This window comes from Schistocerca americana, chromosome 3, assembly GCF_021461395.2.
Source record: "Schistocerca americana isolate TAMUIC-IGC-003095 chromosome 3, iqSchAmer2.1, whole genome shotgun sequence".
Taxonomy (NCBI): domain Eukaryota; kingdom Metazoa; phylum Arthropoda; class Insecta; order Orthoptera; family Acrididae; genus Schistocerca; species Schistocerca americana.
Genome location: NC_060121.1, coordinates 717,042,770 through 717,067,135, shown reverse-complemented (window position 1 = coordinate 717,067,135; position 24,366 = coordinate 717,042,770).

Sequence of the window (24,366 nt, the reverse complement as noted above, 5' to 3'; positions counted from 1 at the left end):
CCTCCAGTACTAAATTGGTGATCCCTGGATGCCTCAGAACATGTCCTTCCAACTGATCCCTTCTTCTGGTCAAATTGTGCCACAAACTCCTCCTCTCCCCAATTCTATTCAATACCTCTTCATTAGTTATGTGATCTACCCATCTAATCTTCAGCATTCTTCTGTAGCACCACATTTCAAATGCTTCTATTCTCTTCTTGTCTAAACTATTTATTGTTCATGTTTCACTTCCATATATGGCTACACTCCATACAAATACTTTCAGAAATGACTTCCTGACACTTAAATCAATACTCGATGTTAACAAATTTCTCTTCCTCAGAAACGCTTTCCTTGCCATTGCCAGTCTACATTTTATATCCTCTCTACTTTGAACTCCATCAGTTATTTTGCTCCCCAAATACCAAAATTCCTTTACTACTTTAAGTGTCTCATTTCCTAATCTAATTCCCTCAGCATCACCTGACTTAATTTGACTACATTCCATTATCCTCATTTTGCTTTTGTTGATGCTCATCTTATATCCTCCTTTCAAGACACTGTCCATTCCGTTCAACTGCTATTCCAAGTCCTTTGCTGTCTCTGACGGAATTACAATGTCATCGGCAAACCTCAAAGTTTTTATTTCTTCTCCATGGATTTTATTACCTACTCCGAACTTTTCTTTTGTTTCCTTTACTGGTTGCTCAATATACAGATTGAATAGCATCGGAGAGAGGCTACAACCCTGTCTCACTCCCTTCCAAACCACTGCTTCCCTTTCATGTCCCTCGACTCTTATAACTGCCATCTGCTTTCTGTACTAATTGTAAATAGCTTTTCGATCCCTGTATTTTACCCCTGCCACCTTTAGAATTTGAAAGAGAGTATTCCAGTCAACATTGTCAAAAGCTTTCTCCAAGTCTACAAATGCTAGAAATGTAGGTTTGCCTTTCCTTAATTTATTTCCTAAGATAAGTCATAGGGTTAGTATTGCCTCACGTGTTCCAACATTCCTACGGAATCCAAACTGATCTTCCCCGAGTTCGGCTTTACCAGTTTTCCATTTGTCTGTAAAGATTTTGCGTTAGTATTTTGCAGCTGTGACTTATTAAACTGATAGTTCAGTAATTTTCACATCTGTCAACACATGCTTTCTTTGGGATTGGAATTATTATATTCTTCTAGAAGTCTGAGGGAATTTCGCCTGTCTCATACATCTTGCTCACCAAATGGTAGAGTTTTGACAGGACTGGCTCTCCCAAGGCTGTCAGTAGTTCTAATGGAATGTTGTCTACTCCCGGGGCCTTGTTTCGTCTCAGGTCTTTCAGTGCTCTGTCAAACTCTTCAAGCAGTATCATGTCGCCCATTTCATCTTCATCTACCTCCTCTTCCATTTCCATAATATTGTCCTCAAGAACATCACCCCTGTATAGACCCTCTATATATTCCTTCCATCTTTCTGCTTTTCCTTCTTTGCTTAGAACTGCATTTCCATCTGAGCTCTTGATATTCATGCAAGTGGTTCTCTTTTCTCTGAAGGTCTCTTTAATTTTCCTGTAGGCTGTATCTATCTTACCCCTCATGAGATAAGCCTCTACATGCTTACATTTGCCCCCTAGCCATCCCTGCTTAGTCACTTTGCACTTCCTGTCGATCTCATTTTTGAGACCTTTCTATTCCTTTTTGCCTGCTTCACTTACTGCATGTTTGTATTTTCTCCTTTCATCAGTGAACTTCAGTACCTGTTCTGTTACCTAAGGATTTCTACTAGCCCTCATCTTTTTACCTATTTGATCCTCTGCTGCCTTCACTATTTCATTCCTCAAAGCTACCCATTCTTCTTCTACTGTATTTCTTGCCCCCATTCCTGTCAATTGTTCCCTTATGCTCTCCCTGAAACTCTGTACAGCCTCTGGTTCTTTCATTTTATCCAGATCCCATCACCTTAAATTCCCACCTTTTTGCAGTTTCTTCAGTTTTAATCTACAGTTAATAACCAATAGGTTGTGGTCAGAGTCCACATCTGCCCCTGGAAATGTCTTACAATTTAAAACCTGGTTCCTAAATCTCTGTCTTACCATTATATAATCTACCTGAAACCTATCAGTATCTCCAGGGTTCTTCCATGTATACAACCTTCTTTCATGATTCTTGAACCAAGTGTTAGCTATGATTATGCTCTGTGCAGAATTCTACCAGGCGGCTGCCTCTTGCATTTCTTAGCCCCAATCCATATTCACCTACTACGTTTCCTTCTCTTCCTTTTCCTACTGTCGAATTCCAGTCACCCATGACTCTTAATTTTCGTCTCCCTTCACTACCTGAATAATTTCTTTTATCTCATCATACAGTTCATCAATTTCTTCATCATCTGCAGAGCTAGTTGGCATATAAACTTGTACTATTGTAGTAGGCATGGGCTTCACGTCTATCTTGGCTACAATAATGCGTTCACTATGCTGTTTGTAGTAGCTTACCCACACTCCTATTTTTTAATTCATTATTAAACCTACTCCTGCATTACCCCTATTTGATTTTGTATTTAACACCCTGTATTCACCTGACCAAAAGACTTGTTCCTCCTGCCACTGAACTTCACTAATTCCCACTATATCTAACTTTAACCTATCCATTTCCCTTTTTAAATTTTCTAACCTTCCTGCCTGATTAAGGGATCTTACATTCCACGCTCCAGTCCGTAGAACGCCAGTTTTCTTTCTCCTGATAACGATGTCCTCTTGAATAGACCCGGCCCGGAGATCTGAACGGGGGACTATTTTACCTCCAGAATATTTTACCCAAGAGACGCCATCATCATTTAATCATACAGTAAAACTGCATGCCCTTGGAAAAATTACAGCTGTAGTTTCCCCTTGCTTTTAGCTGTTTGCAGTACCAGCACAGCAAGACTGTTTTGGTTAGTGTTACAAGGCGAGGTCAGTCAATCATCCAGACTATTGCCCCTGCAACCACTGAAAAGGCTGCTGCCCCTCTTCAGGAACCACACATTTGTCTGGCCTCTCAACAGATACCCCTCCATTGTGGTTGCACCTATGGTACGGCTATCTGTATCATTAAGGCACACAAGCCTCCCCACCAATGGCAGGGTCCATGGTTCCTACTTACAAGAGTGTATTTTGCCTTCAAGTATTCCCTCTCTTTCCTTGCCCTGTGTACTACACCCATTCATGGTTTTGAGTATTGCCTCTCTCTTCTTTGTATATAACTGTTCCTTAAAATAAATAGATTATGACTGCGCCATCTTGCTTCTCCTCTTTTTTACTACTGAATTTATGCTTTATGTAGGCTATTTGATCGACAGTTGTTATGTTTATCACTGGAAATGCTATCTATGCCTATCTATGTATGTATCATTTCTGCAACACCATGTTCCACAGTGTTACTGAGCAGAACAAAAGTAGGCAATGAACACAAACTTCTGTAGAACCAGAATTGTATCCTACTCCTTATCTATTTTAACCCGGTATTTTATCCACTGAATTAACCTCTTATGCAAGGCAAGTACTTTCATCAAATATGGCACATCATTTCAATGTCCCAAGTCATATGCTTTGATGTATATTTTCTACCAAAAACATGTGTGGCATGACATTTTTGTAGATTTCTTGAGTTCTTCTTTTTGAAGGTCTCAATCAGTGAAATTTTTCTTCACCCTATGTGTATATGACCTTCTTTTGCAGAGCATTTAAGATGCAGTTCTTCTTCCATGACTGAGCCAGTCAGAAGAGTTAGAAGAGCCAATCTGAATAAATTGTCATCTTCTTAATAGTCAGCAGTAACCTTAGAGTTTTATGATTTCAAATAATGTCATCGTTTTGCCACCTTTCTGTCACTCTAGTTCATTCTGCTAGTGCTTAATGCTTTATGAGAACTATTTTTATGACCAACAATTACTGAAGATAGTTGTTCAACATGATAGAAGTGTAACCCTTCCACAAATTCCTGCAGATGTCAGTGATGGGATATCAACAAGTATCAGCATGTGAACCATTCAATGAAACATCATCGACATGGGCTTTCAGTGGCGAAGGCACACTTGTGTATCCTTGATGATTGCATGACACAAAGCTTTGTGCCTCGTCTGGGAGCATCAACATTAACATTGGACTGTTGATGACTGGTCAGATGAGTCTTGTTTCAAATTGCATTGGGCAGGTGGACATGTACAGGTTGTCAGCAGGAGACTGTTCAAGCTGGTGGAGGCTGGAGTGATATGGGACCCCTGATATGTCTAGATATGACTCTGACTCGTGACACATATGTAAGCACCGTGTCCGACCACCTGCATCCATTCATGTCCATTGTGCATTTCGATGGACTTGGGCTATTCCAGCAAGACAATGCAACATGCCACACATCCAGAATTGCTGCAGAGTGGCTCCAGTAACACTCTTTTGAATTTGAAAACTTCTGCTGGCCACCAGACTCCCCAGACACGAACATTATCGAGTATATCTGGGATGCTTCGCAGGGTGTTGTTCAGGAGAGATCTGCACCCCATCATACTCTTACAGATTTGTGGACAGCCGTGCAGGATTCATGGTGTCAATTCCCTCCAGTACTACTTCAGACATCAGTTGAGTCCATGTCATGTCATGTTATGGCACTTCTGCATCCTCGCAGGGGCCCTACACAATATTAGGCAAGTGCATCAGTTTCTTTGAATCTTTAGTGTAAGACTGCTATAGTTTTTTCTATTGAGTGAGCCACTATGATTTTTTTGCATCTGTCACAAAATTCCACTGTTTTTAAGTTTGTTAAAGGAAAGTTAATTCCTAGGGTGTCAATCACATCAGTTCCTAAGGGGAATTCGGAATCCTTATACTTGGTGACAGATGCAGGATAAAAAGGAAGCAGCAAAGTTATTTTAAAGTTATTTGCCCACTGTTCTGAAAAATGTTTCACCAGCCAAAATGCAGCTCCAGTACGAATACCATTCTCAGAAATGGAGTGAATTAGTAGCTGTTCATGAGCAGATGGAAATCAATCTTACTTCTGCCAAGCAATTGAAGCTGATGAAAACAGGACTCCTGCAGTGCTGGTACTGTAATGTATACAGGAGAACTTTCATGAAGTTCAAAAGGTAGGAGAAGAGGTACTGGCAGAAGTAAGGCTGTGAGGATGGGTATTGAGTCCTGCTTGAGTATTCAGTCAGCAGAATATTTGCTCATAAAAAACAAAGGTCTCAAGTCCCAGTCTGGCACATGGCTTAAATCTGCCAGAAAGTTTTGGGGTAGTTTTTACTGTTTAGTTCTTTTGGAACTAATTTTATGAAATCATATATACCTTCCCAGTAGAAATTATTTTACGAATGCCAAAAGAGACCCTCAGTTAATAGTTTATTCTCAGAAAGATGGCTCATTATTCTGTTGAAACCTACTTTCTACAAAATTTTTGAGAACATGGGAAAGAGGGAGATTAGCCTATGATTAGAGGTCAGCTCCTTTTTTCCACTTTTTATATTGGTGATACTCCTTCATACTTCAGTCTTTTGGGAAATACACATTGGCTTATCAACTGGCTACAAAGATAACTCATGGGTGGCACTATCAAGTCAATTCAGGATTTCAGTATTTTGGCTGAGGTACCATCATAGCCAGAATTACTATTTTTGGTGGCCTTATGGTCTCTAAGCAGACATGGCCAAGACAAGTGCTCCCAGCACACAATTGTGCTCTGGGAGGACAGCACAGCACTCTGGCATCTCCACCTCCAAGCTATTCCAAGCATGTGTGTGAGTGAGAGACCATTTTCTGAAGGCTGCTCAAGCAGGAAATTTAGAAGGACATGTTTGCAACATAGTGAAACTATATCTAAGAAATGTATACTTCTGAGCACGATTTTATCACCAATGTTCATTTTCAAGTTTTCATGCGTCTGTCAAAGTAGCATCTTTATTATTTCACAACAGAAAATCCAGGATGGAATGAACAGTATTATGAAAAGGATGGTTGATACTTTAACAACCTCCTTTGTTATACACAATTTGATGACTGTTAATTGAAATAGAAGTTCATGGTGTAAAAAATATTGGCCAGGTGTAGGGGTAATTTTAAAGAAACAATATTCATCTTGTTTTTTGAGGATCTCCTTCAATCCATTACTTGAATTTCCTCTATCTTGAATCTAGACTCTCTTGTAGGTACAGAAACTTAATAGGTTGATGTGTTTTCAGAATAACATAGATGACAAACTAATTTGTACATAATTTTCATATTTAATAGTTCTAGATACTTTGTCAGCATCAGATACAATGTTTACTCAGCAAAATACATTCCATTTGTAGGCAACTCTAATTTACAATTTTTTCAATAACTGAGCACAACAGAAAAATCAAAAATAATATACAGAAAATGAAAGTCACTCAACAGCACAATAGAACAATTATGATAGCATATATTCACATAAGCTAAATTTTATCTTTTTGGAATACAGTAATTTTATAAAATTTGCTTTTCTATCACAGGGGCTAATTGTGTTAGTACGATATATACTACTATACAGTCAGAGCTTAAAACATTTCAAATAAGGTCGGAAAAAGGATAAGATCATAAATCTGAGAATATACATGGTCCAGTTGGCTTATTGCATGTTACACAATGCCCAAGAGTTTCACTCACATTCCAATATGAGAGAAAGTCTCACAGGTGTGTACAATTTTTACAAATATGAAAAGTCTAACATGCAGTAAAAGGAATGTTTACAAAATATCATCATAGATTTCTGTGGCCGTAATAGTTGAAGGCTTCTGGTGTGTGCTGAAATTGGAGGGTGGTGTCTGATGGTTCTTCATACTGCTGATGGTCTTGATGATTTTTTTAGGAAAGGACACTGCTTCCAGGGTATTTCCTGTAACATTTTGCAGTGTATCAGCTTCAAAATCCAAAGTTCCCTGATCAAATACATGAAATATTTCATGAGAATAATTCAAGATAAACAGGGCCTTCTGTATCTGAATTTAAAAAAAATACAGAGAAACGTCAAAATGACTTCTTAACTGATCTATAGTTAAGTGAAAATCATACTTGGCAAACCGTTAGCCGAAAGCAAATACTAGTTCATCTTGGCAAAAAACTTTTGAAAAAGGTTACTTCTCACAAAAAAAAAAGAAAAATAGATTTTGTCGAATGTCATTATGTTGTTGAATTTTCTACAAATACTAATTAGCAATATTAAATAAAAAATATTTATACTAAGGCAAAACGGTAAAAGAAATATTAATGCATTAGGGGTAACAAGGCTAAAACTAACACTCAACAATCAGGAAAATTTAACTTGCATGCAGAAAAAAATAAGATAAATGATTTGTTCTCTGATACATGTGACTTCCTAAAGCTACTCAATTTTTGAAAAGTTAATACAATTTTGAAAACAGTCTTTTCTGTTATTTTCATAATTACTGTAAAATACGATACCACTTGAATATACTAGATTACAAAACGCATTTCACTACCAAAAAATGTGATACCATATCTCAGAAGCAAGTTCTCTGTGCCTTTTTGGCACTACCAAAGCTTACAATACCATTTTTCATTGTCAGAAGTTCATGAAATACCATGTGCAGCATAGACACTGCTAAAACATCAAAGCATTTGATGTAGTTCTATGTGCTACACAAGCACTACTCAGTTCCAGGATACTAGATTATCTGTATAGTAGTTCAAATATAAGTCCGGTGTGCTAACATGGCACATCTTAAATTGGTAACATCATACGGTAAAATCTATCATATGAGTAAAAGTCCTTTATGACCATTTAAGTTCAATCCAGTTGAGGATACCTTGTAGTGTGTTTAAACAAAAAGCTAAGTTCAGTATCAATTTGGGTCAGCTCATGGTTGAGGATACTACACAACATCAATGAAATAACTTATATTTATCAGCACTATGGTGAATGTCCATAGAACATGTCATGTAACTAACACTTTAAGTGCAAAAATGAAAATATCTCAATTTACATACTATTTCTGGTTGAAAATTCTCTTAAAGCTAGATAGAATTGGAAAATGTCCACTTAGGTAATACACAAAATTATATACTGTATGCAGGTAATATTACATATCAAATTTTGGGAAACAAGTGCCCACAGACATCAATAACTCTCCTGATATCTTTTACACACTTCGGTGAAGACAGCATTTGTTTCTTTCAAAGTTCTGTGTCACAAACATAAATGCAAAATTGCATGGTGCATTGTGCACTGCTTACAAGTAGTTCAAAGACAAAGAATAGTATACATATATTACTAGGTATCAGACAAAAATGTAAAAGGTTATGCAGTGGTTATGGAGCATGGATATAGTATTCAGTGGCAAAGTAGTTTTTGTATGTGTTAGTATCTTTCAAGAATCACCCCCATATTCATAGCTGGTTACATAAATAACAAAACATCAAAGAAAATATGTAACAACACTAAGATATTTACAGGTCATTATGTGGGATATGGTTATGTTGAAACACTTAAAAACTAGAGTTTCTGTACAGGTAAATGTTGACCATTACATGTTTCAATAAGTTGCTGTGTGGTTCTAACACTTGGTGCACATCAAGAACAAGGCAAATTTAGTATAGAGTCTCCCATTTGCTGTAAAATATTTCAAACACTTAGTATATACATACCTCATTATGTTTTCAGAAAAGTAACAAAATAACTCCCACCTCACATCACATTTTCAGAAACAGTTATATGTCTCAACTGTATAGTCTGATACAATAAGTAGTTCAATTCATATAACCTTTTGAGTACTGAATACATCAACTATCAATTGTTAAGATGTGAAATCCGGCTTACCTTATATGGTTGAATATAAGAAAAAAATTTCGAAGTTCAGAATAAACAGTTTTCATTTCTCATTACCTTTCAACAGTGTACAAGTACGTAGTGGTGTATAGGTATAGTTGTTAATTGACTAAAAACATTCTCCAGTTTACTTCCTATTTTCAAGTGTCATGTTCTTCCCAATAATTACCAACAAGATGCTTAACCTCTTTTCAGTGTACAGATTACTGATGTGTTGCCAAACTACAAAAGATGTCACACTTCACATTAATCAACTTTTCTGCAGAAGTATAACTGAGTATTTACTTGCCTCTGTTACATCAAATCAGAAACAACTTGCATTACAAACCTTGCTGCCTATGTGTGTCTTTTATAAACTTTCTCCACAGTAAGAAAAGACAGGTTCCCTCACCAGTCCCTAACCAACATCATTCTCCACATTACTTCGATAATACATCAATACTTCATTAAATACAACAAATATTTCCTCATTGCATCAGCCTAGTAACTTAACATGATATCTTCATAATATCACTTCATTACTCCACTAAACATGCCATGATAATAATGATCTAAGAAAAATCACCTGCTTAATATTACACCAAACTCACAAAATAACACACCACAGCAAACCTCACAACAGGTATAGGTTTTCCTCTAACAATAGAAACAGACATTACACTATTTACATGTTTTATTACTTTACGGTATGTAATTATTGAATTGCTTGCACAACTCATTAGTGTATACAATCATATCACTTCAACTTAAGGTTCAGATAGGTAACTCTCTCTACAATCACTTCATTACTTTCAAATACGCTTCACTAGGCAACTGTACTTTCACTTGTTAATTTATATAAACACTTTGAAAACTTGTGCATGACACTAAATACCTCAGGTGTACTATTCTACTAATAGCTATATATACCATATACTTCCTTAATATTTACCAAAAATTGTGTATACACTGCATACTAATCTCATTACTCTTGCAATTATACAACCTTTTACACTTTCATGTTCACTGATTACTCAGGGTCATCAACAAAATTTGATATACTTGTACAGTTTGTAATATTCCATTGCCTTACCATTTTGGTATAATCAAAAAACTTTTTTTCGTTTTTTCACTACAAACAGAAAAATATCCTCCTGCACTACTTTTGTACTCAGAAAATAATCAAATAGGTGTCAACTCTCTGAATTTTACATAATCGTTGTTGTATAGGTATTATGTTTCTGTTTATTATCAAAAATGACTGTTCACCAATGCTTATGCTCAAAATATTTGTGTCCCTCTTTCAAAATGTTAACCATACACTACCCAAAATCTAAGACCTTTGAGGATACTACCTACCTTTCTACAAACTAGTGATAGGGTAGGAAGAAGGATAAGTTAAATCGCCACTGAAGTATCCCAGACAGATCTTGGGATCCACTATTTTTCTACTGCATATTTTGAAAACTAAGTTTTTTGGATGTAAGGTTTCAAGGCAGTAATATTTCTCAGACCTAGGTGTTTTCTGGACTTAGGCTATACCAGTCTGTATGCGTTGGGGTGGGGGATTTCAACTACTTCAAAGGATCCAATGTAAATATGGAAGTATTTTTTAAGTTCAGAAGAGAGTAACTTTCATCGTTTGTGAGTCTTAACAAGGACGAAGTCACCAAGATTTATCTGAGTGGTTTTTACTTTATTGTCATGTCTCTTTTTCCTAGCGTCTACTTGTTTCTTCATTATGTTTCTAACAATTTCTTCTCTTTTCTGGGCAGAATGGTTGTACAAGTTGGGAAATATATGGATTAATTTATGAAATTTGGTAGCCTCTTAGTAAATGTAACTTTGAAAGGGGAGAAACCTGTAGTTGAGTGTTGTAAACTATTTATAACATCTTCAAAGTCTGCAATGTGATCAATCCAGGATGTTTGTTTATGGCTACAGTACTACACAATCTCCCAATCTCTCACACGTTTCTCTCTGCTGGGTTACTGGACAGATTATAGGCAGATATTAAAATGTGTTTAATCTTTGTTCTTTGAATCATATATCTCCAATTATTTGCAATAAATTGTAACCCATTATCTGATAAGATGGCTTCAGGTTTACTTACTGTAGGGATATACTTGTTTCCAACTATTAATGCAGTTGCATGGCTACTGGCTTTCCTAATAGGATAGAGTATATTGAGTTTTGAGAAATTGTCTACCATCACCATAATGTAATTGTAACCTCCTTTTGATGTGGGGAGGGGTTCATAAAGATCAACAGCCATGAGACTTACTGGCTTTTCAGTTAAAATATTCTGCATTAAATCTTGACTAGTTTGGTTACTCACCTTTGCTCTTTGGCATTTGTCACTACTAGCAAAAATTTTCTTAACGTGTTTTGATGTATTATGAAAATAAACATTTTCCTGTAATGTTTGTAAGCATTTTTGTGCACCAAAATGTCCATAATTTTCATGAATATAACTAACTAATTTTTCAATAAATTGTTCTGGTCAGCACAATTTCCAAACATCTGAAACTTCTTGGGTTCTACAAAACAGTATACCTTTGTGTACTTTGTAGAATTTTGCAACTTTGTCTTCACTGGGCTTTCCTAATAGGCTCTTAACTAGTTTCCAATTGTTATCATGATTTTGGTTCCTCCTGATGCCATCAAAAATAACTTTAATAATTTTCTCGCCCCTTACTCCTTTCTTGTACATAAGTGTAAACTCTTTCTCTTGGTGAAGAATTCTTTGATCATTTCCTACAGGTAATTCAGATAATACATCTGCAATTTTGTTATCTGAACCTCTGATGTAGGCCTACCTAATTACATAATCAAATTGCTGGAGAAACATTGTCCATCAGGTTAACAGCCTTTGGTACAACCTACATTCTTGCAACTAACTCAGTGCCTTATGGTTAGAAAACACAATTATTTTGTGGCGTAGAAGGTTAGTCTTAGTTCCTTTTCAGTCACTGTCTACTTACGCTCATGGTTTAATAGGACTCTACTCGCAAATGATATTGCACAACACTCCCTTACTCCAGTTCCTTCATGTTTTTCAAATAAGTGGGCTCCTGGGCCTTTCTCACTTGAGTCACAACACAAACAAAATAGTAGAGAAAAGTCTGGTCTACATAGGAGTCTCCCATCGTATAGGGTTTGTCTGATCTTTTCAAAAGCTTCCTGACAATTTTGATCCCATTTCCAAACTACATTTTTCTTAAGTAGGTTACTGAGACAAGGTGTGTTTAATACTTGGTTGTCTAAAATTGTTTGATAAAATCCTAATAAACCAAAAAATGATTTCAACTGATTCCTATTCCTTGGTGCTGGTAACTTAGCAACAGCTTCTATCTTTTCAGGATCAGACAGATTACCTTCTTCAGAAATGTAATGACCTAAAAATTTTATTTCTTTCATTTCAAAATTACATTTTTTCTAGTTTCAAAGTCATACCCCCTTCCCTTAATTCTGAAAAAAATTCCATCAACAACCAGTAACGATCATCCCAATTTGAATCACATTCCAAAATGTCATCTATATAGATAACTGATTTAGATCTTTTCTACATCTAGTGCACTGTCAAATACCCCAGTGAATTCAGCCAACGACACAGTTAAACCAAATGGTACAACCTTGTACTAATAACACATACTACTGTACAAGAAGGTTGTATATTTTGTAGATTCTGGTGGCAAAGGTGTTTGATGAAAACCTGATGTTAAATCTAGGGTACTCATTAGTTTAGTATGTACTTGTTCAACAGCCGAGAGTCCAGAACAAATCTAACACCTCCACACCTTTTAGAAATTATGACTATCGGGTTGTTGTATTCACTTTTACTCCTTTCTATAATACAAAATATTTAAAGTTTTTGTAGCTCTTTTTCTACTGCTTCTCTCTTAGAAATTGGAACATCATATGGTTTTTGAAAAAATGAGGTATGAGGTTTCATCCTAAGTTCACATTCAAAATTCTTCACTATGCCTGGTACATCACTAAAAACATCATAATACTCATAAGGAAAGGATTTAAGTTCACTTTTCTGTCCATCATCTAAACCATTTGCATTTGTGACTTTTTCATTAACAGTCAGCCTGATATCATACATATATACTTCCCTCCTCCACACATTCTGTTGTTAAAATTTTTCTCTTCAATGCAAGTTAATTTATTTGTCTTACCTTTTAATGGGGTGCCCTCTCCCTGCAAGGACGGCGCTTGCACAATTTTATCATTATGACCTAAAATAAACAGAGATTTCTCTTTGCATTTAATTACTGCATTACCCCTAAAATAACATGCTCATTCAAATCTTTTATGTCAAGAAAACCATGGGTAAATGTAGCATCACTAATTTGGAAAGATATGTAAGTCTGGACTTTATTTTGTTTACTGTGTCTGACAGCTGCTCCTCTAACCTTGATTCCCACAGCAAGCACTTCTAAATAGTTAGGATTTTGCCCAAGTTCTTTACTCAAAGTTTCTGAAATGCCTAAAATCTGTATACCATTATCCAAAACGCAGCCCCCTTCCCAGTTCCAAAATTTTAGATTAATGTAAGGAATTTTGAATTGATCATGGGTGTTATGATCAACAGGTTCAGTAAGTAAGTCTTCTTCTATTTCATCAAAGTTATTCAAGTCAGCCTCCTTATTTATTAACTGTATAGCTGCCTGATTGCTAGGTTTACTTATATATTCTTTATTATGTGTTATGTATTAAACCGGAGACCTAGAAATGACAAAGAGACCTCATCCCACTGTAGCCCTCAGTGGTTCACAACCCCACAACAGGCCACAGCAGTCCACCCACCCCACCACTGCCCCACACCGAACCCATGGATATTGTGCAGTTCGACCCCCAGTGGACCCCCCTGGGAACGTCTCATACCAGACGAGTGTAACTCCAAATGTTTGTATGTTAGAGTAATTATGGTGTACACATATGTGGAGACAGTGTTTGCGTAGCAATTGCTGACATAGTGTTGAGTCTTGAGAAAAGCATTGTATTTATCGTCTACTGTATCAGCGCTATAAACATCTTGCCACTCTTGTTCCTTGATAAGGTTTACAAAGGTCTCTACAGCAACTGGATCAGCTTTCCTACACAGTTGATAACTATATTTAACATGTGTTGCAGCACAAAAATCTTTTAGAGTTAAAATTTGTGCATCATGATCTGAAAGGCCATTCACCTTTTTGCTAACAGAATGCCCTTCTAGTAATGAGGAATGAACAAAAATGTTGTCTATGGTTGTTCTACTGTTCCCTTGCACTCTCGTTGGAAAGAATACGGTTTGCATTAGATTATATGAATTAAGGAGGTCTACCAGCATCCCTTTCCTTGCACAATCACTAATACAATTAATATTGAAGTCACCACATATAACTAACTTTTTGTATTTCCTATAAAGTGAACCAAGAACCTCCTCTAGCTTTAGAAAAAATGTTGTGAAATCGGCGTCTGGGGATCTATAAATAACAACAGTTAGAAGTTTAGTTCCAATAAATTTAACCACACCTGCACAACATTCAAACACCTTTTCAGTGGAGTACTTTGAAACATCAATTGACTCAAATGGGATGGCGTTTTTCACATACATGGCTACTCCCCCACACTGCAAAGAGCTTCTAGAAAAGCTGCCAGCCAACCTGTATCCTGGTAAAGGAAGCCACTGAATTGTCTCCTTATTTAAGAAGTGTTCAGATATACCAATAATTTCAGAGCCAACATCTATAACCAGTTCACTAACTTTATCTCTAATACCTTGTATATTTTGATGAAATATGCTAATTCCCTCATTACTCAGATACCTAAGCTCTTTCAAAAGTGGTTCCTTTGTTAGAGACGCTTCCCTTAAGCAGGAATACCTATCAGCTGACTTCAGTCTACAAAAGGTACAGCTCTAACACCCACTACTGCAGGAATTTTCCCATGAGTGATCCCACCACCCCCAACCTATGCTGTCACCTATAAGCTTTGCCAACCTCCCCACCTCATACCTGTTGAGGTGCAGGCCTTGTATAGTGAAACCCATCCTGCTGATAGACTCCACCGACACCACTGAAATGTGACCCATGCTTTCTGTCATCAGCGCACCCCCGAAGTCTCATGTTATTATGCCTGACGGCTGTATTAAGATGAGGCCGATCGTGACGCTGAAACAGTTCCACAAAATGCACATTCGTGTTGCCAGTCTGAGTGGCTATCTTTTCCAGGTCACCATCTATGTCATACTCCCCATCCCTATCAATACTATTACCAGCCCCACCCACAATCACTACCTGTTTCTCTTTAGTAAAATCCCTACAAAACCGCCCTATGTTAACAGTCACCTGTGCCAATCCTGCATTAGGCTTCACAATGCTGGTGACCTGGTACTCACTCCTCAACACTTCCTGCAACTGCTGGCCTACACCTCTGCCATGAGAACTACCTAACAGCAGAACCTTCTTCTTCCTCTTCGACTTGGCAACTGTCCTAGCCACCATAATTGCTGAGGTCTGCTGCATACTTTCTACATCTACAGCTACTAGATATTCCTCTCCACTAGACTCTGACAGTTGGTCATATCTATTGCAAACACCAATAGTAAAACTATCTGAAAATCTTCTTCTCCTAGCAGATCTCCTGCCAACAGCCAGCTCCAATTCCCCAACCCCCTTCTCCCTCCTCATCCTATCTAGCTCCTCCTGTGCGTTTTTCAACTGCACCCGAAGGGCACAGATGTTATGCTCCTGCTCCTCTATCACGTTACTCTTGCTACATAACCTACAGTTCTAGGAGAGGATCTCACCAGAATGCCCACTGGCTTCCCCACTGCATTCCCCCCAGTGAAAATACTGCGAACAAGTCTCACACCACAATCCACTACTCACAAACCTCTGGCAAAGCCCACACTTCTCACTCATGGTAAAATTTTACACTTATTGAAACAAGAAAACTACTTTATCTAAGTTCCGCTACTACAGTAAGAAGATGTTAAAAACCTCACTACAATAATCACAAAGTTACTCTACAAAGGAAGTAACTACTATTATTAACAGTATTAATCAACAACAAATGAGAGTATAACAAAAGACTAATACAGAAAGAGAATCAAACGTCTAATGACACAGTAACAAAACTGAAAACAGTTCTCAAAAGGTTCTTCTGAAATTATTTCACCAGAAAACACAAAGAACACTGGTTGAAGACTACTAAAGTTCCTAAGTAAACCACTATACACAAACAATTAATTAGTACTTAGCTTTCAATGCAACACTATTATAACAGTATTAATCAACAACAAATGAGAGTATAACAAAAGACTAATACAGAAAGAGAATCAAACGTCTAATGACACAGTAACAAAACTGAAAACAGTTCTCAAAAGGTTCTTCTGAAACTATTTCACCAGAAAACACAAAGAACACCGGTTGAAGACTACTAAAGTTCATAAATAAACCACTATACACAAACAATTAATTAGTACTAAGCTTTCGATGCACCACTACAGCTGCAACTGGTCAATGCGGAATGTAAATACAGGTAAGAGGATAATTTGCTCGATATGAAACACTGACAAATATTAGGTCACAACACAAGAAAGGCAGAGGTGAATGAAGAAACCACTAATAAGTCACTTATATAGTAAATATTATCACAAAAACCATTAAAATATGAATCTGAAACCTAAAAATATATAAAAATTTAGAGCGCGATCTCACATGCAGTCACTCGCTTATGACGTCACACCAAAGATGAAGATGGTAGAGAAGGTGTTGAGGTTCTGAAGGAATGTGGACAGAGTGTCCTCATCCTCGATGCAGATCATGAAAATGACATCAGTGAATTTGAACCAGGTGAGGGGTTTGGGATTCTTGGTATTCAGGAAGGATTCCTCTAGATGGCCCATGAATAGGTTGGCATAGGATGGTGCCATATGAGTGTCCGTAGCCATACCTCAGGTTTGTTTGCTGGTAATGCCTTCAAGGAGAGGTAATTGTGGGTGACATTATAGTTGGTCATGGAAATTAGGAAGGAGGTTGCAGCTTTGGAATACATCAGGCATTTGAGAAAGGTAGTGTTCAATAGTGTAAGGCCATGAGCAGTAGGGAGGTGGCATCAATAGTGACGAGCAGGACACAAAATGGTAAAGGAACCTGAATCGTGGAGAGTCAGTGGAGGAAATGGTTGGTATCTTATGTAGGAGGGTATTATACAGGCAATACACTGAAGGTGGTGGTGTACGAGAGCAGAGATTCTCTGAGTGGGGGCTCAGTAAGTGGCCACAAAGGGGCATCCTGAGTGGTTGGCTTAACTGACTTAAGGAAGCATGTAGAAAGTAAGAGTGTGGAGATTGGTAGGGATGAGAAGGGAGATAGACAGCTGGGAGAGGTTCTGTGATAGGCCTAAGGATTTGATGAGAGACTGGAGATCTTGCTAGATTTCTGGAATGGGGTCACTGTGGCAGGGCTTGTTGGTGGATGAATCAGACAGCTGGTGAAGTCCTTCCACAAGGTACTCCTTGTGATTTGAAACAACTGTGATGGAGCCTTTGTCAGCAGGTAGGATTAGAGCAGGGGTGCCTATTTGTGATGAGATTCAGGTTTCCTTTGAATTGTTCAGCAACCAGATCATCTAGGTTGGGGAGGGGGGGGGGGGGGGGAGAGGTGTTGGTATAAGTAATCAACTTTCAATTTATTCTGGTTGTCAAGTATAACCTCTACCCATATTAACTCATGGGTACTATCTACTTTGGTTTTGTTACAAGATGAGCTACTTCCAATAACAAACATGACACCACCACAAACTGTATTTAATGTCTGCTTTTTGAACACAGATTCACTGTAAAAATCTTGGGTGAACTTATCTCCAGATTTAGTCAGTTTTGGTTACCTATAACAGTTTAAGCTTCAGTGCTTTTTATTACCACTTTGCATTCTAGTTCTTTCCAACACAGCTACAACAGTTCACATCTACAGTATTGATTGTTGCTATGTTTACCCTCTTGCTGTGTTTGTCCTGCCCTCTTTGAAACTGAAGCACTTTCTGCATTTTCCCGAGACCCTCAACCTAAAAAACCATCAAGTCCATTCCACACTGCCTCTGCTAACTGTTTAGCCCCCTCCCACATCTAGTGAACACGACCTATTAAATGGAACCCAAAACTCCACCAACCAATGACACAAATCAAGAAATCTGCAAACTGCATGGTCACAGAACTGTCCAAGCCTCTGATTCAGACCCTTCACTCAGCTCTGTACCAAAAGCCTTCAGTATTTCCTTTTGACAATAAGATAGATGAAGAGCACTAGGTGCATACTGGATTTCTTCCTCTCCTTATAACCATATCCCTAAGGGGGCCCATTACATGCCTGATGTTGGGGCTCCCAACTACCAGTAAACCCACCCTTTGTGAATGCCCAGATCTTGCAGGCTGAGAGGCTTCCTCTGGAACATGGCAAGCAACTGCACCTAGCTCAGGGATTTTGTCAGCCACAGATAGCAACCAAAATCTGTTTATTGGATGAACCAGGAGGCCCTTTGATTGCCTCCCAGAAAGTCTTTTGCTGCCTGCTACTCCTTGAAACATTCTCCCACTGAACCATGGGTGAGGGGTCATCCTCATCATGGGAAGTACCCAGAGTGGTAACAGCAGTAAACCTATCAGGAGACATAAAGGACATTCTGGATGCACCTTGCATCCTCACATCCACATCCCACAGTGATGCCCTTTGGCTACAGCCTCAAGCTGCATGACTGATGCCAGCACCACCTGGAGCTGAGAGCAAAAAGTCACCAAATGAGCTAGCATCTAATCAAAGAAACATACCATGTCTCAAGGTTCTTTATTGCTCCAGCAGAACCCAGCTGCAGCATTCTTTTACCTTTTCAGCCTGCAGCCCAACTCGCTGCTGGACTTAGAGGGCTATGCAGGAGCACAGCTGAAGTGATCACGCCCACAGAGTGCTGTTTGGCCATGTCTTCTCTAGCAGATGAGTTGACGAAACTGATGTCTGATTGTGGAGAATGCATTGCCTACCTTAGTAAGATTATTGGTTCTGCTTTCAATGGACCATTTTTGTCCACATTTTCCACTGCTACTAGTATTTAGTAGCAGTTGATTTTGAATTTCATGTCATCTGTGTCACTGTTACCGTTATCTGGAAATTGAGTACCAGTTGCCTTGCCAGTTTGATTGATGCTTCAGTTTGTCCTTACCTTGTTCTTGGAATTCTGAATTTTTTGTGCATGTTACATGGGTTTTACACTTTTGATGACATGCTGAAGAATTTTGTATAGTGCATGTCGCATTGCATGTTTTGAAGTTTTCATTAGAGTGAACCTCTCCATTAAGTGAAGTGTTCACTTTTCAGTAGAAGATATTTTGATTGCAAATGTTAACTAGCTTTTTCTTCATATACCATAGAAATATTCCTGACCTGTAGAATTGGAAAATGGTTTCATAACATTGTAAGAATATTCTTATGTGAGCTGCATTGCCTCCCTTTCCTTTTACAAATTGCCTGCCTCATCCATATGAGTTCACAGCCACGATACAGTGTGTGCTGTTTATCTAGGAGGCACAACAGTGGTGTCACAATCGGGGAAGTGAGGCATTGATGTGGGGAGTAGTGAGTTGTGACTGTGGCTACTTGGGCAGCAATGTCCTCCTCTCTCCATGTTAAGGGGGTCATGTGGCTAAAATTTATGGAAAGGCATACTGACTTCGTACATTGGGAAGTATGTGTGTGTACAATGGCTTTCTTAGTGTAGAGCTCACTCAAGTCTTCCAGAACTGATTAATTTGCCACATGGTAATTTGGCTGCAAATGGTAACTGATTCATGGCCATGAAATTAATCCCCATTGTTGGTTATCATCCTAGTGTGAATTTAGCTCTGAGGAATCCACTTCTTGTCTGGAAGGGTAGGTTCGACATTCACAAGTGACCATGTTGCTTCTAGCTATTTAAGAACCTTGTTGTCCCACCTTACATGCTCACAGTGCCTTTATAAATGAGAGAGGAGACAAGTGGAGTTGCTAACTTCTTGCTGATTAGGGCCCTTAGCTCATGCTCAGCAATACTTCTGGAATTGTTTTCCTTTTCTACCATCTTTTGTGATACCCATAGTGCATGTGTGCTACTGTTGACCCAACCTTAGCCTTCTCACTGAGCATTGTAACTACAGCAGTGTTGAGCATGCGGTGGTTCCCCGGACTTAGATACACCTTTAGTCTGTTCCAGCATCATTGCCAGAGTGGTATGCTGCCTTATGGAACTCTTGGACTGGCACACATTTTCACTCATTGCTGCTGGTGCCACACGAAGTCCTGATGCAGCTGATTTCAATGATCTCTTCCCCTTCTCACAGCACCAAGTGCTAAATTTGTTTCTTCACTCATTGAATTCTAAGATTAATTATCGTGCAAGAATTCATTTCTCACTGGAGATATAAAGGCACTGACTAGCCCTGATATTTCATACATTTTTTTAAATTCTAAAATTCAGGCCATTGTACCTCAGTTTGATGGTTGTTTGAATTTTGAGTTAGCACAGTGGGGCAAGTTTGTAACATTCTTGTGAAAGGTATAGGAAAATTGTATTTAACTTACTGTTCTCCCAGCCCTTTGTTAAAATATATACAGTCTGCAGTTCAGATGATAATAATATTTGGTCATAATTTCACATTAAGGCTTTCCACTTTAAGGGCTTGTCTATAAAGACTCATAATTTGAGAACGGGCCATTTAATTTTAAAAGTGTTGTTGATATTCAAACTATTATTCCATTTTTAATTGCTCTTTAGTGTAATTGCTGCTGGTCTCAGAAATCATTTCTCTTAATACATATAGTTTTTTAATGGTTATATAGTCTGTCAAATGGTGAATGACGGGTATTTAAAAACTGGTCCAGTCCTTTCACATGTTTGATTTTGGTTAAGCTGCACTATGAAAGATGGATTTTCGTTATGAAAGAGTTATGTATCTCATTTACTTTGAATCCTTGGTAGACCCACCCAGATACTTGCACATGTGAGCATGCGACTTCTGGGATTCAGGCAGTTGCACTGGCCATGGATCTAATTCACCCACAGGTTAACAACAAGGATCTATGTTCTGTCAAGAATTTATATCACTCTTGAGTGGTTTTCCATATTCAGCTAGGTGAAAAACAGACTGATACCCAAGTTCCACATCTGTTATATGACATGTTAACACTTATGAAATGTTAGCACACTTTCACATGAATAGCACTATATGCGGACAGTTGAATTACATGTATTTCATTCCAGGGTGGTAACAGGATGGTGACAGGAAGGGACCACCCCTTGCATTAACCATGACAAATCAAATAGTAACTATGCTGACTGTGTGTAAATGCAGGATAAAGGCATGACAAAAAGAACACTTGGTCTCCTTCATAAACTCCTTCCCATTTTTCATCTAGTAAATTCTCTCTGGAAAGTGTAAGATTGCAATTACAATTCCATGAAATTTTTCTTTTCCTTTCTTTGATAAATGTGTTTGACTGGGCAAATATTGTTGCTGCTATTTGACAATCTTGGTCAGATAATAAAATTTTCTCGGGCTTCCAGTCGCGTCAGGTGGTTAAAATACCACGAGCTTTTGATCGAGCTCTCCCCGGTCATAGTCAAGTGGTAAGTGTGACTGTTGTGTCGCCATGGCCGTGTCGTTATATAGCCACACTGCTGGCTATGACGTCACTGGTGCTCTCTTCCTCGCCATACACAGTAATGTTCTCATCCCGCGTCCGTTGCACCTGTTTTAACATCGCGATAGCTGGGTGCCAGGCTGTGCTGAGCTGCAAACCGCCGTTCTTTTTGATGGTGTTCTCAGAGGTTTTTATTTCAGTAGCTTCTTTTATGATGCTATCCCAAAACATCTTTGTCTTCATAATGACAGATGTTTTGTTTAACAGAATTCGGTGTCCATTTTCTAAGGCGTGTTCTGTCACGGCTGATTGTTCTGGATAGTGTAGGTGCAAACACCTCTCATGTTCTGTCCGGCATTGCTCCACAGTTTTGTACTGTTTGGCAAATGTAGTAACAGCCACACTCATGTGGTATCTTGTACACTCCAGGCATTCTAAGCCATAGATCATCCTTCACAGGCCTCATGAGCTGACAAATTTTTGCTGGGGGCCTGAACACTGATGAAATGTTATTTCTCTTCAGGAGCCAGCTAATCTTTCCCAACATTGTACCACAGAAACGCAAAAACAGAAGTTTCTTACTTTCTTCTTTGGTGGTGTTCTCTTCTCTGGTGGTGTGTTTCTTGCGTGTCACACCAGATATAGCCTGTGACACCTGACCGTGGCTATACCCATTTTCCTGGAAGACTTTTCAGAGGTTGCTCAGTTTTAGTGGCAGACTTTCTGCATCTGAGATGACTTTAGCATGATGGACGAGGGTATTCAGAACGGCACGTTTTTGTGCTGGATGGCGATGGCTGAGAATGTGCAGATACCAATCTGTGTATGTTGGCTTCCTGTAGACACTGTGGCTGAGGTGCCCATTGGTTTACCATCAAACGAGGACGTCAGGGAAGGGCAATGCACCATCTGTCTCGACTTCCATCATACAATTGATGTGGCCATGAATGTTGTTCAAGTGTTCTAAAAATTCTCCCAGTTTTTCACGACCATTGGGCCACATGATAAAAGTGCCATCAACGTAACGATAAAAGCAACTCGGCTTAGCTGGAGCCTTGTCCAAGGCAATGTCTCCAAATTTTTCCATAAAAAGGTTGGCTATAGATGGAGCTAATGGGATTCCCATAGCCATGTTGTCCAACTGGTCAAAATACTGGCCACCATGTAGGAAGTACGACAATGTCGACATGTGCTTAAACAGTCCCATAATTGTGCTATCAAATAACTGTGAGAGGAGATCTATACAGTCTTTGACCAGAACACATGTAAACAGGAAGACCACATCAAAACTAACCAATATAACTCATTGACTAAGACACAGCTGTTTAATTATGTTGATAAAGTCATCGGTGTTCTTGATGTGATGCACACAATGACCCACATGCGGTGCAAAGAGGCTGGCTAGGTGTTTTGCCAGTCTATAAGTGGGTGACCCAACAGTGTTCACAGTGGGGTGAAGAGGAGAATCTGGTTTGTGGATTTTTGGTAGTCCATAAAGCGAAGGTGGTCTTGGCACCTGAGGGAGGAGTTTCTTAAGAATGTCCTCTTCCAGTGTTGACTGTTTTAGATGCTCTCATGTCTTCCTCATTATTCTTGACGTCAGGTCCCGTGGCAGTTTCCGGTGCATATCCCCTTCAAGAATCAACTGAATTTTGGTGTCGTAGTCAGCTTTATTCAGAATGACAGGTGCATTGCTCTTGTCATCTGACAGAACCACAATCAGGGGGTCATTATGGAGTGCGTGAAGACCACCCAGGCACAGTGTTTATCAAAAATGGGTGGATTATCTTGGTGAGACTCTCAGACAACCCACACTCCCACCTAGCACTTCCTATCTACATTCTCCATGCACACTACTTAGAGATTCAGGCAGGAGGTTGGACATAATTGTACATCCTCACTGAATGTGGTGTGTACATTGGCCATTGAGGTGAATCAGCTATGTGAATGTGTCGTGTCTGTTCTCTTAGACATGTCAGAAAGAACAGACACCACACAGGGTCAGCAAGTGTGAAATATATGATGTAAATGGGCAGAGTGTCTATAAAGGAAAGAAAAGAGCAGTTGCAACAAACACTGCATCCAGGTGGCACAGTGTTTAATGCAGGTGCCTAACAAGCTAGAGATCCAAGCTTTGAGTCGTGATCTGGCACATATTTTCACTCATCACCGCTGATGCCACACACAGCCCTGCTGCGTTAATGTCAATCCTAGTCAAGGGAAAGGGAAATGTTATCAAAATTCAATGAAGGCGTGGTTGGGCGATGAAATCTGGGGCTGCTGGCAGAGTGTGGTAACAGTTGACAGCCAGCAGGCCTGGCAAGGTAAACATGGCACTTGTGGGTGCGGAGCTGCAATGGTGGTATTGCATGCATAATTTGTTTTCAGCAACAATAAGGCAGGAAACTGCAGCGTTGCTTTAAGTTACTGCAATGTATGAAGCGGGGCACTAGGCCAGAGCCGAGAGTGGCGATTTGTAAGTGGCTGACGTGTGGAAATTTATCCCTACCGTAGTTTCTGTCTCTCTCTGACACTAGTCAGAAGTGAGGGAAAAACCAGTATAAATAGATGGGCAATTTTAGCTTGGGACAGAGTGTGCCAGGTCAGTAGAGCATCAGGACAGACCTGTGCTGGTCTTCACTTATAGGGGTCATTCTGCTAGCAACCATAAACTTGTATTCTGTTTTCTATGTACTTGTTCAGGCTATATTCTGCCTCCGGGGACACAACATCGTGGCAGGACAGAACAGCAGCCTGGAACTGGGAGACTGCATGGTCTGCCTGAAAGAGGGCAGTGACAGCGGTCTGCAGTGGATCCAGGAGGGGCTTGGTTCCACTTGAATCTATGGGCCTCATTCGCTTCCCACCTGGCATACAGGGTTCCGGGCAAGGCGTCCACTGCAGGAGGCACAGCAGTGCTGCA